The following is a 13,472-nucleotide window of genomic DNA, read 5'->3' as shown; positions in this document are numbered from 1 at the left end:
TTGGAGATTTGTTCTTCCCATGTCTGGGATGAAATCTCAGGGGTCCCATACTATCTGGTTAGTCTTAAATAACCAAAGATCATGTGGTCACTTCTAAGCAGTTATAAGCCTATCTAGTATAATAACCCAAAAACCAAACTCCTGAATATTGCTAGTTTTCTGCCTACTTCACAGTGGTGCCTGAATGAGGTTTATACTCCTGCAAATTTTCTGTGTACCTGTGCTTGTGGGGTGGACCCAGTCTACCTCTTTTTACCTCTCTTCTTTCTGTCTTCTCATTTGATTACTTAATCTTTCTCATTTCTCTAGATGTGGACCCTGAGAGAGGAGATAATGAGAGATCACATCCTCTTATGGTTGGGAAACTAGTAATTTGAGTTTGGGGCTCTGTCATGTGGAAGAAATCCTGAGCTATTGCTCTCATGGGGGCACATTCAGTTTCCTTCAAGGACCTCAGATTTCCAGCCCCTGCCACATGCAGTCTTTGTTCTACAGCCCACTAGTTTCCCTTTCAGCACCGTACTTTTTTGGCCCACCCTTACGTTGGTGTGTCCCTGTCCCACAAGGGACTCCTCTTGGGTGCCTTCCCTTTAATACTATCTCAGGCCACTCACCATTGTAACATTCACTAGTGGATATTGGAAAACACAGCCCTTTATTCTACGTGTGGTGGAAGTGCAGTTCATGCCATAGCCACTCTCTTATTGTACCTTCTGGCAGGGGTAGCTCCAGCCCCATGTTCTTGGTCTCACTTTTGTGTTAGACACTAACCCCTGTGTTTCACAAACACTCTGGATATAAGACAAACTTTCTGTGGCTCTTTGTCATTTGCTTGAGATAAAGGGGAAGTAGTTTTGTCCCTGTCTCATGGGAGTGGAGAAAAAACACACCATTCTTTCTTTTTGTGATTCCTCTTGTCCTCTAATGAGAGCACAGACTTTTCTTCTGAGAAAGTGGAAATGTGAGTCATTCCTTCTTCTGTCCCTTATTGTACCTTCTGGCAGAGGCAGCGCCTGTTACAGCTTTTTCCAACAGCAGTCAGGCAGTATTCTCTGTGTCTCTCTAACTCCAGGGTCATGAGTTAAGCTTACTGAAGCTGTTGCATGTGAGTCAGCTATCTATTCTTCATCCCATAATCCATCGTGGGTCTCCAGTTATGCAAGTCACAAAGTCGCAGTTATACAAGTCACAAAGTCACAGTTATACAGAGAAACATGTAGTTGGTGATGCACTGCACCAGCCTCCTCTAAGAATGGGGTCATCTTATTACTTATGGTTGTTTAGGAGGAGGAACTCCTTGGTGTTATACATGTGAAGGGTATTGGTTCTGCATTATTGCCGTGGTGTCCTTCCACGTCCATATAAGGTGCACAGGAAAAAGCTTGAGCACATCTCATCTGAGTGTGGCCTAATGTCTTTCAGTCCTCTCAGAACAGAAGATGCTGGCAGACTTGTGATGTGTTCCTTTGAGGCCATGTCCCACTCTCCTCTTTACATCTCTTGAAAGGTTGTCATGAGACCATTTCTCTTGCGCTCGATACGGTCTTTGAGATGTGGAACTTTCTGCAGTACCTCCTCTGGAAAGAGCTGTGGAGTAGAAAATATAGTAGTGTCCACAACATTGACCCCATTGCTAAATCCTTTGTTTATCAGGAGGCATGTGATCTTTCACCTTTTTCTCTGACATTTCTAGTGATTCACATAAAGGAGGTGAGCTCATAAATTTAGGTAAAGCATCCCATGTTTGCTTTCCATCCATTCGTGTTACCAGGAAGTTGAAGCTACTTCCCTCTGTTTGGTGGCTGTGGCCAGAGATAAAATACTGCCTGCATGAGGCCGGCCTGGTGGCATAGTGGTTAAATTCGTGTGCTCCACTTCAGTGGCAGGTTCGGATCCTGGGTGCAGACCCAACACCGCTCATCAAGCCACACTGTGGCAGCATTCTACATAAAATAGAGGAAGATTGGCACAGATGTTAACTCAGCAACAATTTTCCTCAAGCAAAAAGAGGACGATTGGCAAGAGATGTTAGCTCAGGGCCAATCTTCCTCACACACACACACACACACACAAAATGCTGCCTCCTGATTAAGGAGGTCCATTTGGTGACAGTGGACTTTGTGATCCTTTACCTTTGTCCTCGAGGCTTCTGCTAACTTGTTTTGGTGGATCACATTAGACATAAAGGGGGGAATCTCCATGATTCTCACAAAAGACTTTTGTTTTTGTTGAGCACCCATCTGTGTCACCAGGTAATTGAAACTGGTTTCCTCTGACCAGTATCCATAACCACAGTGAAAACTCTAGAGCTGATAAAGTAGAGTCAGTTACAAAGGGATATCCTGAGGTCTGCTCCTAAAGTGAGCAGGAAGAAAGGGCCATTAAAGATAGGTTTGGGCAAATGCCCAGTGAGTCTCTAGAGGCTTGACTTTTGAGCTAGCAGTTGAGGGATCCTTGCTGGCTGTGCTGGAGGGGATGTGTGGAGATCAACTGGTTGCCTGCTACCTACCCCATGTTCCAAGCCAGTCTGGCTGTGACCACCTTGCTGATGGCAAGAGGAGGACCAAGAAGACCTAGAACACCTTGCTGAGAAGTGGTGTTGGTACTGCCATTTATATTGCATTTCACACCATCTTTCTCTCAGACCTTTCTCCTTTTAAGAACAAGCAGTTCTATAGTAGCGAGCAAGTCTTTTCCTTCTCTAACTAGAACCATAAACCTCTATAAACTGGCTAACATGTGTTTGAGAATTGACAGCATCCAAAATTGTCAAACTTTGTTTAGCCCTCATGGACAAGGGAGCATAGGTTACCATGGTTCCCAGAAGCCTTAAGGGGCATGGTCAAAAATTTACTTTGGCTGTGAAAATAATCTCATATTGGACTATGGACTAATGTGAGTTTATGGGTGGGCCATTTCAAGCCAATATACATGCATGTTGTTGTAAGTCACGCCACTTAGTATATTGAGGAAGAAGTTGTGCTAGTGTGTGTAATTCTTCTCTTGATTGTAAGGGATGTTCCCAATGGGGAAATGCCACAATAGAATAGTGGTGATGGGATGAATGGACACTGGGAGCTCACCAGCCTTCTCCAGCCTAGTCATGAGGTAAAGGAGTGTAGGATACTAGATTCAGTTGGGGGAGGGAAGGGATGAAAGGAGCTTCCTACAGTGAATAAGGAACTAGTGGCAGTAGACAGGTTTAAAGAGACTATACTGATTAATGCTTTCTGGTTCTGCATTTAAGAAGCCTGAAAGTTGCCACTCTGTCCTAAAAACAAGTTAAAAGGTGAATGGACTGAAAAATCAACAACTCTTCTTTGATTCATAAGAGGGGAGAGGGCACCACTACCCCCTAAATTGGAGAGATAGACAGGCGATTATAGGGAGTCATGTCTTCCTGGAATGGAGAGATACAAATGGAAAATGCCATGAGAACCAGTGCTGTGGTAGGAAAACCTGAACTGTAGTTGGTGAATTGCTGGGGGCTCAGTGTGGGCAACTCTGAGAGTTAAAAACTCCGGGTGATTCAGTCATAGGAGAGCCACCAAAACAGTATGAGATTTACTTCTAGGAGCTTGACCAGCTTCCCACAGTAAAAAGTGGAGAAATATGACCTGCTGAGGGAGGGGAAAGGAATCATTCTGAAATACGCTTAAGCATTCTGTTCTTCTTAACAGGGCCTGCCCTCAGGAGAAACAGTTACCAGAGCCTAACTTGCTGGGTAATTATCAGAACCTAACTGACCGGTGTGAATGAAATACTCAACTCTGGTCAGCTCTAGCATTCTACATGGGAAAAAGGAAATGCCCAACTTCAGCCTACTCCAGCCATCCTGTCCCACCTAAGGGGAGGCAGAGGATCACTAAGAGTGAGACCTAATCATAGGACTCTAGAATACTTCCCCTTCCCCTGCACCTTGCCATCACGCTACTAAAGCCCTATTTACAGCAGTTCCTTTTACCTGGTACATCATGTCTGGCTATAGAAAAAATTATAAGGCATACTAAAAGAGAAAAATCACAATTTGAAGAGACAGAGCAAGAATCAGAGCTAGACATGGCAGGGATGTTGAAATATTCAGACCGGGAATTTAAAACAAATATGATTAACATGCTAAGAGCTTTAATGGATGAAGCAGACAGGATGCAAGAACAGATGGGAAATGTAAGCAGAGAGATGGAAATTTTAAGAAAGAACCACAAAGAAATATTAGCAATCAAAAAGACTGTAATAGAAATGAAAAATGCCTTTCATGAGCTTGCTAGTAGACTTTACACAACTGAGAGAAGAGTCTCTGAGCATGAATATATCAATAGAGCCTTTGAAAATGAAAAAACAGAGACCAAAGACTGATAAAACAGAACACAATATCCAAGGAGTGGAACAACTACAAAAGGTGTAACATATGCATAATGGGAATACCAGAAGGAGAAGAAAGGGAGAACAGAAGAAATACTTGAGACTATGTCACCCCAGTGCAGTCTTAGGTGGTCAGAAAAAAGCCAAAGGTATCTGACGCCTCACTCTAGATTGTCTGAAGCTCAATGTGGCAACAGTCCTCCTTGCCCCTGCAATTCCAGATATCATAGTGATCACAGAGTCCATTGCCCAGGTCTGGGTGATGGGCATGCTAATACTTTCTTCAGTTCTCACTGCATCCTTATGATCAGAGCCTGTTTTGAGTTCACGGGGCTCAGATTACAACACATGTTCAACCTGCTGCCTCTGGATGACCTTAAATTTCCCTTGATTTTTCACCATTGAATAGACTGGGACGTAGAAAAGAATGAAGCCTTACCTGTGTTACTACCATTACATGGATGACATTATTCTGATTGGAAAGGCTGAGGACAGCCTACCTTCTGCTTAGATAGTCAAATATCTGAATAGCCAGAGATTGAAGATTAACTGGATAAGAATCAATGGCCTGCCACCCAAGTATAGTTCTTAGGCATGTAGACTGATGCCTGGAAACCATTGGCGAGCCCATTCAAGGAAAACTGGTAGCCTAAAAACCAAAAAACCAAAGTCTTGCATAGCATATAATGATCTTGTTTACTATTGGATGCACTTCACTCCTCACTTATGGATCCTGCTCAGCCCAAAACATTAGATTATTTGAACACATCCACTTTGACTGGCAGTATACTTTAGGAACTCCTCAACAATCTGGACAGACCTCCACACCCATTCACATATCAGAGACTGAAATTTTTGCAGACTGGAACCTGTGGCAAAAGATGTGGCCACTGGGCAATGGCAGTCTTTGGGGGTTTGTTCTTGGCATTTGTATGGCACCACCACCTGATTTGAGGGAGTATTGCTCGCTTGTTAGTGGGTGTTGGTCAACATCTAAAGAGTAACATTGGTAGAGCATGTGTGGTTAAATCCCGACTTCCCTGTCATTGGATGGGTCCCAAATGAAAACACTAAGAATATGTGTTGTCCAAGAAATATCCATTTATAAGTGAAAGTGGTATATTCAGGAAACGAGTAATCTTGAAAATAAAAGTGTCTCAGAAGTATAGGAAAAAGCGTCCAGCCACACTTTCTGTGGGGCTCTTTAGAAAGCAGGGCCTAGGCCAGTTCCTCAGCTTTCCTGGTGCCATTGGTACCCACAGGTTCTTGAGGATGCTTGGGTTTCATTGTAGGATGCATCAGCTAAGTTAAAAGCAGTTTGGGTACAATGGGCTGCAGAGGCTGTGTGACATCATAGATAAATCCTTGCAGCTGTGTTTGGAAAAGGGCAATCTGCTTAATTGGTGTGATACAGGTGTGTTGCCTTTCCCGGAAAACAACCCCCAAAATGCACCTGCTACATTTTGACAGCTTCCCGGCCAGGTGTCCGTGGGCTGACAGTGTGAGCCAATTCCTGGCAGTGGGACAACTGTATGATCAAGTTGCTGTTTGTGGAGGCAAATATTATCATCTGGTTGCATAAGGTGCATGACTGCTGTTCTTGCTCCATGTAGATGCCCATGGATAAAGACCCTTTGAATATGAATTGAATACAATCAACAAGCTGATCAGATGTATCCTGCCAAGGTTAGCACCATGGTCACCCGGATAGAGTATGCAACAAGAACTGATAATCAATCTTTAATTTGGGCCCATACAGGTCTTAGTGATTCTAGCACATGAGGTCAAGGAAACCTGGAAATGTGCACAGAGTGCCAGCTACTCTGTCGAGTAGAGAGAGCATCATCAGGTTCCATATACAGACATGCCAGATCTGACACTGTACCTCCTCTCAAGATTGCAATGGACATGGATTGCAGTAGATCCCTTTTTTGAGTATGGTACTGCCAACCCCTGCCACACATCAAATGAATGAATCTACCCAAGAACTGTAGTGGGACTGTGTTTTATATTTGGATTTGCCAACCACATTCAATTGACAATAGTGCCACTTTATAGCAAAAAATACTCAGTAATTGGGAGCTTCATGGGACCTGTGATGGACAGTTCAATCCCCATGTTATCCCCAGAGAGAGGGGCCAATGACAAATGTCCTATATGCTTAAGGAAAAGACTTCAAGGGAACTGGACACTGATTCTCAGCTCCCAGAAGAGTACATGCTTAAGAAAGTCAGTTTGGGCTCTAAATGTGGCATTTCCCCAGCGGGTATATTCCATTTAAATTGAATGCTTAGTTTTGAGGTTGATGAAAGGGGGAGGAGGCCCAAATGTAGGATGGGGAAAGAATGTCCACAACATTGACAACTTTCTCCAAAATTTCTTGTCTCCTTCTTCCACCTCAACTCTTTTATACCACTGTGGTGGGTTGTGAGCAAATGTCAACAGATCCAGTTTGGGTCAGAGTTTTAGGAAGATAGTGCTGTACCTTACCTTAGACTATGGGGTTTTAGGCATTATTGTTTTGCCTTTGGAGATTCTGCCAAAACTTTTATATTCCAGGACATGTTGCTCCAGAGCATGTTGACGTCCAGTTCAAAACAGACTTTCAGAGACGTGTTTGACTCACAGCATCTTCTCTTACCATTGGTATGTGCTTAATTGTAGGTAGTGATGATGCATTTGCTTATTTACTTTACCTATTTCAAAGTTGAGGGGAAGCCAGTGTCCCTTCATACCATCATTCTATGAGATGTCAGACTGCATGAAGACTCCAAATGGAGTGCTAGAAATCAGGAGCTCATTTGCCTGTGAGTTGGATGTGGTAGCTCAGAAGACCATCTCGATATTTGACCCAGACTTGAACTCCCACATGGACTAGGCTGTCAGGGTCCCAGGTTTTTCTTTACAGATTTACTCGTTGGGTTTTTTCCTTGTAAGTGATAAGGATTTTTATTGTCAAAACATGTAAGAGATACAAGCGTAACACAAAGCACATATAAATTAATTATTTTTAGACTCTAGGGTCTTTCTATGGGAGGTCAGCTTCTTATGTAGACAATGTACTCTCCAAAACAAAAACAGTGGTATTTTAGAGAGTGTTTAAGACAATGACTGAACATGTACACAGTGAGGAGAAGTAAAAAGGCAGTTTCCCTATTTCTTCAATAAGGTATGTGTTGTATAATGGCGTGTGACTCATTGGGGGAAAATGTTTTCATACAGAAAAATATTAAATTAATTCCTTTACTCCTCACAAAAGGTTTCAGGCTTTGCACTGAATAAGGAAATCAAAATAGGGTGGCGCTAGTTTCTCATGAACCTCAAGACTATACTCTAACTATAATTACTATCTTCTTTACTTTAAAAAAGTTTAACATCCATTTATTTCTACCAAAGCAATAACTGAACTTTCTCTCTTATGCAGTTTGCAAACAAATTGGAGTAAAATAAGCTAAACCTAAAGTCCATGAAAGGATATTCAAGAATAGTGCCTGCTCTGTGTGACACATAAAAGAGAAGCATCCCCCTAGCAGCCATGGTACAAGAGGTACTACAGTGAGAAATGGCTGCAGTCCAAAGTGATCAATTAGGTCTACCCAAAGCAAGGAGACTCCAGTTTCAGCATACAAAGAGGGGTCCCTGCCAAGTCTGGATTTTAATCGCACCCAGATCCCAGACAAATCTTAAGTCTCCCTAAATGACAAAGGTGGACCACAGTACACTGTAGTATCAAGAAGGCCAAAAGTGTTTAAAGTAGTCAGTGAACACCTCTACTCCGTGATTTGTCAATGCTCACGTGGATGGTGGTAAAGGAATCAAGAAGCCTGGGTTTTGTAACTGCACAAATGTTATTAACCTAGTAAGCAAAGATCAAATTTATCTAAGATAAATGATACAAAAATAGGTGATGAGGTCCCCCATACATCGCTGCTGAGATAGTTTAATCTAAATTTAAGCAGTACGACATGGCTTCATCCACACATTAAAGATAAACTTTGCACTAATGTTTCTCAAAAACCTATTATGTCTCTAGCCCTAGCCTCAGTTTATGAGGTTTTTAAAGAGTATATCTTTCTAACGTCAGAGCCAAGGTTAAAGGAGGATGGGGAGTAAGAAACCCTCTATCCAGATTCCCTGGAATAGAAGATCTCTAGAACTCAGTGAGTATGAGCACATTCAAGTCACAGGATTTGAGGGTATGTGTTCATGGTGATTGTTTCTTTCCATCTATCCCTGGGATGACCATTTTGGGAAATGATTGCTAGGTCCTCAGCCATTCGAGTTTCCTAGATGTGAACCAGTTCCATTGGAGAGAGCTTTTGAGCTCCTCTATAGACCTGGGTAGCCAGACCTCTGGAATAACAATTCTGGAGTGATCTTGGTCCAAAGAACCTCCTTTTATTGGATGGATTTCTATCCTTTTCCCACTCTAGTATCCATGCTGAGATTGGGAAAGCAAGGCTGTGAAAGAACCAGAGGTTAACAAGCCTCTGGGTTTCTGCTTAGGGAAAGGGTGGGGGCTGCTCCGTGGTGTGGATAGGCTAGTGTGGGCTGCTTCTCTTCTTTTGTTATCTCTCCAATGTGTAGATTTAGTGTAGGGGGTGCTTTTGCCTCTTGAAGATACTTGGTCCCTTCAGTGATAAAGGTCTTGTGGGGTATGACGCCAGCACTTTTCAGCCTTGCCTGTTGCTCAAAATGCTGAATGCACTCCTGGATATGCTTTGTGATAAGAGAATTCATAATGATATGGATAGCTTTAGCCTTCACCACCAGGACCTTGCCCGTACTGTCAATGTCCGATGACAAGGTCAAGACAGGGGATGATATACTGGCCTCTCCTTCATGTACCAGGCACTTCTGGTTGGCTCAAGGCCACTGAAAGCCTGGGATCCAGCTGCTTTTTCTATATAGAATTCCAAAACTGAGTCCCTGCCACCACAATGAAATTATGTGACGATTATGTTGATAGACAGATGTTAATGAAGAACATCATCTAGCAGCTGCAAATTTGCAGAGCTTCCCAGGGATGGTCCATGCAGAAGTTCTGTTCCTCCAGCAGCAACTGCCTTTGGCTTGCATGCCATCACTTAAGAGGCTCCCAGGACCTACATTTCCTGAGATTCTGAGATGCAGTATTGGCTTCAGACCATGGAAAGTGGCGCTGTGCCGGATGTGATAATGAAGGCCTCGGGTACTGACCAGTGAGCACTGGTTGCTTGGCCCCATTGGTCCCATTGAAGACCTTCTTGATAAAGCCAGCCCCTCCATGGATTTTTTTTCATTTCCTCCTGGAGACTGCTAAGGTCACGATGCCCTTTTGGAAAAATGTAGGGGAAACTCTGCAGATTGAAGTATATGAAGGTGATAGTGAAAAGAGAGGGAGTAGAACTTGAATGTGCTCAGTGGTCATTTGAGGATAGATCTATTTTAGGAAAATATTCATGTGGAAAGTGAGTATGTAGAAGTAGCTTCCAATTGGACTCACCCTGCCCAGCCAACCCTAGAAAAATGTCCTTGCTGAATTGGGGTCTTGACCCAGTCAGTGAAACACTTTATTCTCTAGAGATGTCACTCAGCATTATGAGTGAAAACAGGGGAGATCTGGGGGAAAGTAGAGAAAATGAGAAAAGGGAAGAGAAGAGAGAAAAGGGGATTGAATTGGGAAAAATCAAAGAATGCAAGCAGGGAGAAATGTGGATAATTCTTTATCCCTCCATCCCATCTTACTCTAGTAGTCAGGGCAACTGACTCCACCAAGTATGTGACTGCTTCGGCTCTCTCTGGGTTAGTAGTGCCCTTGTTGTTCTCAGAGGTATTATTAATATAGACCATATCTACTGTGAACTTCTCCCCCACCCTTGAACATGGCTCTTTGGAATAGTTGATTTTCTCAGGGAGCTCTTTTCGTTCATATTTTCAAAGACCAATTAAAAATACTGATTGGTGCCAAGGTATTATTAAGAGTTCATTTCTTGAGGCTCATGAAATGATCAAGGTTGTGAAAACGCATGCCTACTGATTCAGTTGCTCCCACTGTGCCCCCTCTCTTGTATTCCCTGGGCTCCCAGTTGAAGAGAGTAGATGGTCTCCTGGAAGCTGGTGATGTACTGTCTATATAAAACTATCTGTGGTCTGTTTCTGTAAAAATTGTCTGAATGCATCTATAGAACTTGCAGTGTAAAGAAAAAATTCAAATTGATTTTGTCATTAGAAATGCCTTTGAGCGGATTCATTGTGTGCACTGTGTAATAATGTGTAATTGGTATTGAATATGTGAATGTTTATATGGTCATAGGCAAATTTCTCTAATGTCGAACATTTTCACTGATAATATTATCTTTTTGATTGGCAGTTGAGGGTGTCTTTCTCAATGGCTTTGTCAGCTCCCTGCAAGAGATACATATAATCCTTCCAGAAAACTCAGGCCCTACTTGCCAGTTATACTCTGTGAAATATTGTGAGTGGGTTCACACACTAGGTCTCTTCTGCTGTCACAGAATAATGACTGTCTGTCACTAACTAAAGACTTCTATTATCCCACAGCAATACTTGTTGCTCCTACCAAACAGCTCCAAAAGTTGTTACATTAGACTTACTGTGAAAGAAGCTAAACTGTGCAGGGCTTTGCCCTCTCGCTTGGACAGATTGACTACGTGGGATTTTTTTACCCCCTCCTCTGGAGGTACATGAGGTCATAAATATCATTTTTGCAAAATAGACACAAGACCACACAGGCTAAGTAGCCAAGTGTGGAACAGGACTCAGGAAGAGTTAACAGACCTGTAACTAAAGTGTTTGGTAACAAGAGGCCTTGTGATCTTTGAGCATTGTCCTAGAGTCTCCTGCTGAGTTGCATCAGTGGTCCAGTTAGAAATAAAAATATGATAACTTCTTATCTAAGAAAAATACTTTGTGATTGTTTCTCACCATGCTGTGTCATTGAGAAAGTGAAACTGCTTCCTTTCTACCAGTACGCCTGTGCACATATGAAATACTCTCTGCTGATCAAGAGCAGTCAGTTACACAGCAGTGTATGAGGTGGGCTCCTCCAAGAGCAGGCATGGAGGGACATTAAGGATGGGTTTTGGGAAAAAGCTTAAAGTGACTACAAGAGTATTCTCCTCGGCTGGCTAATGAGGTTGCCCTGACAGTTGTACTGGAGGGACATGGTGGAATTCCCTAGTCACCGTTTGACAGAATCCATGTTCCAAGTCAGTCTGGCCAGGACCACCTGGGTATTGACAGGAGGAAGACAAAGGGTACCTAGAAACCCTTGCTGAGATCTGTACTGTTTGGACTCTTGTCGATCTAAAGCCTCAATACCACCTTTCTACTCAGACCTTATATATTTCAAGTACATGAAGGTCTAGTTAGAGATGGACACCCTTCCTTCTCTAATCAGAGGTTTTATGCACTGCACAAAGTGTTTTGGGGACTTGGCACTGAAACTTGCCGAAGCTTTTCAGCTGTCTAGACATTGGACCATATGCCAATCTGCTGTTTTAGTTTCCATCGGCAGGATCAAATTTTTCCTTTAACTGGATGTGGAAGTTACTGTTACTTTGGAATAAGTACTGATGTGATTTTACAGGTGGATCTGTTCAACCAGTGCGATACAAAATGTTGTAACCATATTGCTGTGTATATTCTGGGAAGAGTTGTGTTAAGTGTGTCAAATTCTTCTCTTGATTGTACAGGATGCTTCCAATGAGGGAATGCCTTGATCAGAACAGTGGTAGTGGGACAAGTGGGCAACGTGGGTCCCACCAGGCTCCCCCAGTCCAACCAAGACATTTCAGTAAAGCAGTGTAGGATACTGGGATATTGGGGCAGGGAGTGAGGAATGGGGGCGAAAAGATGTTCCTACACTGATCAAGGAAGTAATGGTAACACAGGTGCTTAAAGAGACTATAGCACCCTACACTGGCCGCGTGTGATCCGTGCACAGCCGATAGTTTTGTCACCTCACTGTTTTGTACTGCAAGCTTAATGTGGCAGTAGTCTTCTTTGAACCTGAACTGCCAGATGTTATAACAATCATGGAGCCCTTGCACAGGCCGTAGGCTTCATTTGTGGTGGTGAACATGCTAATGCTTTCTTCAAATCCCACTGTATCCATGGGATCAGGAAACAGAAAAGATTGAAACCTTATCAGAGCTCTCTTGGTACCATTACATGGATTACTTTATTCTAATTGGAAAGTCCAAGGACCACGTACCCTCTGTCTTAGAGGCTCCAATATTTGCATGTCCAGAGCTTGAAGATTAACACTGACAAAAATCACTGGCAAGTCACCAAGGTAAAACTCTTAGAAACCATCTGGCCTGGTACCCGGACAACAATCCCTGGGCTTTTTAAAGAGAAAGTGATGTTTAAAAAATATCCAGAAACAAAATGTGGTAACATTATTATAACTTTGTCTAGTACTGGATGTACTTCATGCTTCACATGGGGATCCTGCTCAGCACATTACATAAGATTACTCGAAAAGCATCTACGTTGACCAAAAACATGCCTGAGAAATTCTCCAATAAGCTTGACAGACCACATTTCCACTCACCCAAATAACCTGTGCAGAGCATTTTGAGGGAAAGAGTCAGTGACTGATTTTTACGTAAAGTGGTGTCTGTGGCAAAAGGATCTGGCCAGGAGGCAATGGCATCCTGTGGAATTTTTTCCTGGTGGTTGTCTGAAATTGACACCTGTTGTATCCCATTTGAGAGACGAGTGCTGCCTTGTTAGTGCATGCGGGTGGACATGGATAAAGTAACTAAGCAAGAGAAGTTGTTATGACTTCTGTCTCTTATGAGAGTGGTTACAAATGAGAACACCATCAATATGGATATTGCTCAAGAAACACGCATTTTTAAGTGAAAATAGTATATCCATGAAAGAAGTAAATTAGGCATTAGTGGTTCCTAAGAGGTACTGGAATAGGTGTCCAGTCACCCTCTAGATGGGGCTGTATCAGATGCAGTGTCTGTGTCAGCTCATCCACTTTCTGGCAGGTTCAGTACACCCAGATTCCTGAGGATGCCTGCATGTGGTTCTTGGTCATTCCACTAAGTTAGAGGCAGATGTGGTGTAGTGGGCTGCAGAAGTCATATGGC

At 42.9% G+C, this 13,472-nt stretch overlaps 1 pseudogene; it reads right to left on the bottom strand.

The window, feature by feature from the left end:
* Nucleotides 1–8,566: 8,566 nt before the first annotated feature.
* Nucleotides 8,567–12,481, bottom strand: LOC123282388 (putative monooxygenase p33MONOX pseudogene; annotated as a pseudogene).
* Nucleotides 12,482–13,472: the final 991 nt, after the last annotated feature.

This window comes from Equus asinus, chromosome X, assembly GCF_041296235.1.
Source record: "Equus asinus isolate D_3611 breed Donkey chromosome X, EquAss-T2T_v2, whole genome shotgun sequence".
NCBI classification, from domain to species: domain Eukaryota; kingdom Metazoa; phylum Chordata; class Mammalia; order Perissodactyla; family Equidae; genus Equus; species Equus asinus.
The sequence above is the reverse complement of the archived record's forward strand: the minus strand, read 5'-3'. Positions and strand labels throughout refer to the sequence as shown.